This window comes from Danio rerio, chromosome 20 (assembly GCF_052040795.2).
Source record: "Danio rerio strain M-AB ecotype USA chromosome 20, GRCz13ab, whole genome shotgun sequence".
NCBI lineage: Eukaryota > Metazoa > Chordata > Actinopteri > Cypriniformes > Danionidae > Danio > Danio rerio.
This window is the reverse complement of record NC_141040.1, coordinates 12,655,001-12,658,302: the sequence shown is the minus strand read 5'-3', so window position 1 is coordinate 12,658,302 and position 3,302 is coordinate 12,655,001.

Below are 3,302 nucleotides of genomic sequence, written 5' to 3'. Positions count from 1 at the left end.
TTTTATGGTCCATCTCTGACAATTAGCTTGTGTTGCACTTACTGTTTGTTTGACATTCTTGCCAGATTTTGATTACGTCTAGGTAACCTCAGATTGGGTCGGCCCATCTCAAAATTGGGCAAATGCTTAACATTTATTATTCTTATTCTTAATATTATTATCATCATCATCATGATAATATTCACATCTCACACGAGATAAAAGCTGCCTACATGTAAAAACAATACATATAAAAAAATAGCTGACTGGCCCACATTTAAAAAATGGTCCGGCCCTTCTGGCATTTGCCAGAGTTGTCAGATGGCCAGTCCGCCCCTAATGGAATATATATTGTTCACACAAGTCCTACACAACTGCAGATGGATGATTTGTTTCTCCGTGAAAAATAAGGATTTCACTAACTCAGTATTTAATAAGTAACAGGCCAAAATGTTACTTATATTGTGTCAAACTGGAAGGACAATTTACAAATATATCAAATACAAAGGCTGTGGTTATTTTACCGCATGAAGGACAACTATGCCTACATTTAAGAAAATAACTTCATATTAAAAAGAAAAGTATACAACAACAGATCCAAGGAATGTCTTTGGATAATGTAAATAAGCATCAAGTTTTGTTTGAAAATTATGTAGTCTGACTAGTCTGTTCTTTAGAGGTACGCACCAACAGACAAGGCGCCTTCATTTAGCTGCAGCTTATAATACTTTATCTTTTCATAGTTCATATTAAAAATATATAGTTTATATAAACTATAAAAATATTATAGTTATATAAATTCTTCGCTCTGCTCACGCAAGGATCGTAATCACACATTCGTCTTATTCTTCAGTAGAGAACTATGAATTTATTTTCATGGCAAATGTCTAATAATACTACTAATTTACGTTTTTATAAATAGCCTAATTTATAGATATGCAATGAATGTAAGCCTGCTAGCTGTGTGTGGTTCAAATAGATAGAATGTGTTAACTTTATAATTGCATAATTTTTATAATTGCATAATACAGGGAGTGCAGGATTATTAGGCAAATGAGTATTTTGACCACATCATCCTCTTTATGCATGTTGTCTTACTCCAAGCTGTATAGGCTCGAAAGCCTACTAGCAATTAAGAATATTAGGTGATGTGCATCTCTGTAATGAGAAGGGGTGTGGTCTAATGACATCAACACCCTATATCAGGTGTGCATAATTATTAGGCAACTTCCTTTCCTTTGGCAAAATGGGTCAAAATAAGGACTTGACAGGCTCAGAAAAGTCAAAAATAGTGAGATATCTTGCAGAGGGATGCAGTACTCTTAAAATTGCAAAGCTTCTGAAGTGCAATCATCGAACAATCAAGCGTTTCATTCAAAATAGTCAACAGGGTCGCAAGAAGCGTGTGGAAAAACCAAGGCGCAAAATAACTGCCCATGAACTGAGAAAAGTCAAGCGTGCAACTGCCAAGATGCCACTTGCCACCAGTTTGGCCATATTTCAGAGCTGCAACATCACTGGAGTGCCCAAAAGCACAAGGTGTGCAATACTTGACATGGCCAAGGTAAGAAAGGCTGAAAGACGACCACCACCACTGAACAAGACACACAAGTTGAAACGTCAAGACTGGGCCAAGAAATATCTTAAGACTGATTTTTCTAAGGTTTTATGGACTGATGAAATGAGAGTGAGTCTTGATGGGCCAGATGGATGGGCCCGTGGCTGGATTGGAAAAGGGCACAGAGCTCCAGTCCGTCTCAGACGCCAGCAAGGTGGAGGTGGAGTACTGGTTTGGGCTGGTATCATCAAAGATGAGCTTGTGGGGCCTTTTTGGGTTGAGGATGGAGTCAAGCTTAACTCCCAGTCCTACTGCCAGTTTCTGGAAGACATCTTCAAGCAGTGGTACAGAAAGAAGTCTGCATCCTTCAAGAAAAAGATTTTCATGCAGGACAATGCTCCATTACACGCGTCCAAGTACTCCACAGTGTGGCTGGCGAGAAAAGGTATATAAGAAGAAAAACTAATGACATGGCCTCCTTGTTCACCTAATCTGAACCCCATTGAGAACCTGTGGTCCATCATCAAATGTGAGATTTACAAAGAGGGAAAACAGTACACCTCTCTGAACAGTGTCTGGGAGGCTGTGGTTGCTGCTGCACGCAATGTTGATAGTGAACAGATCAGAACACTGACAGAATCCATGGATGGCACGCTTTTGAGTGTCCTTGCAAAGAAAGGTGGCTATATAGGTCACTGATTAGTTTTTGTTTTGTTTTTGAATGTCAGAAATGTATATTTGTGAATGTGGAGGTGTTATATTGGTTTCACTGGTAAAAATAAATAATTAAAATGGGTATATATTTGTTTTTTGTTAAGTTGCCTAATAATTATGCACAGTAATAGTCACCTGCACACACAGATATTCCCCTAAAATAGCTAAAACTAAAAACTACTTCCAAAAATATTCCGCTTTAATATTAATGAGTTTTTTTGGGTTCATTGAGAACATGGTTGTTCAATAATAAGATGATTCCTCAAAAATTAAACTTGCCTAATAATTCTGCACTCCCTGTAATAATAATAATAACTAGAACCTAAAGTTCGTTGACGAACTTTGATGTTGGCTTGAGAAAGCCAACGTGACTGCGCCGGGGACTCAAAGGCAGTTGGCAGGAAGCACAGCGGTTGATAAGTGGTTGCTAGGCGGTTGCTAAGGTGTAGCTAAGGCATTTCTAGGTAGTTGCTAGGGTGTTCTGAGTGGTTTCTAGGCTGTTGCTAGGGTCCACTGGACTGTTAATCGGAAGGCCTCATTTACATTTTTGATCAAATCGAGAGAGAGAGAGAGAGAGAGAGAGAGAGAGAGAGAGAGGACTGATTTGTTCAGGTTGTTTAATGCAGATCACTATAGTATAGTTAGTATTTATAGTATATATTATAATCTGAACAAAATTACATTATAATAAATATCATATAAAGAAAAATATTAAATTAAAATACTAATGAAACAATAGCACATGCATTTAGTTAATTTGTCTTTTATTTAATCAGTCTTATAATTTTTGCAGTTAATATAGAGTACAGTCAATTTACAGTAATTTGCAGCATTATATATATAGTTATAGTTATATAGTTATATACAGTTTACAGGAAGAAAATCGCATTAAATACAATATTATAGGACGTCTTCATCACGTGGTTAATTCTGACCAATGACGTTGTTCCACCCCACTGGCCACTAACACAATGTTATAATCGTAATATTTAATTGTCATCACCTGGGTGATTTTATTTTTTTTGGTACAGCATAGGCCAAAAGCTTGGCT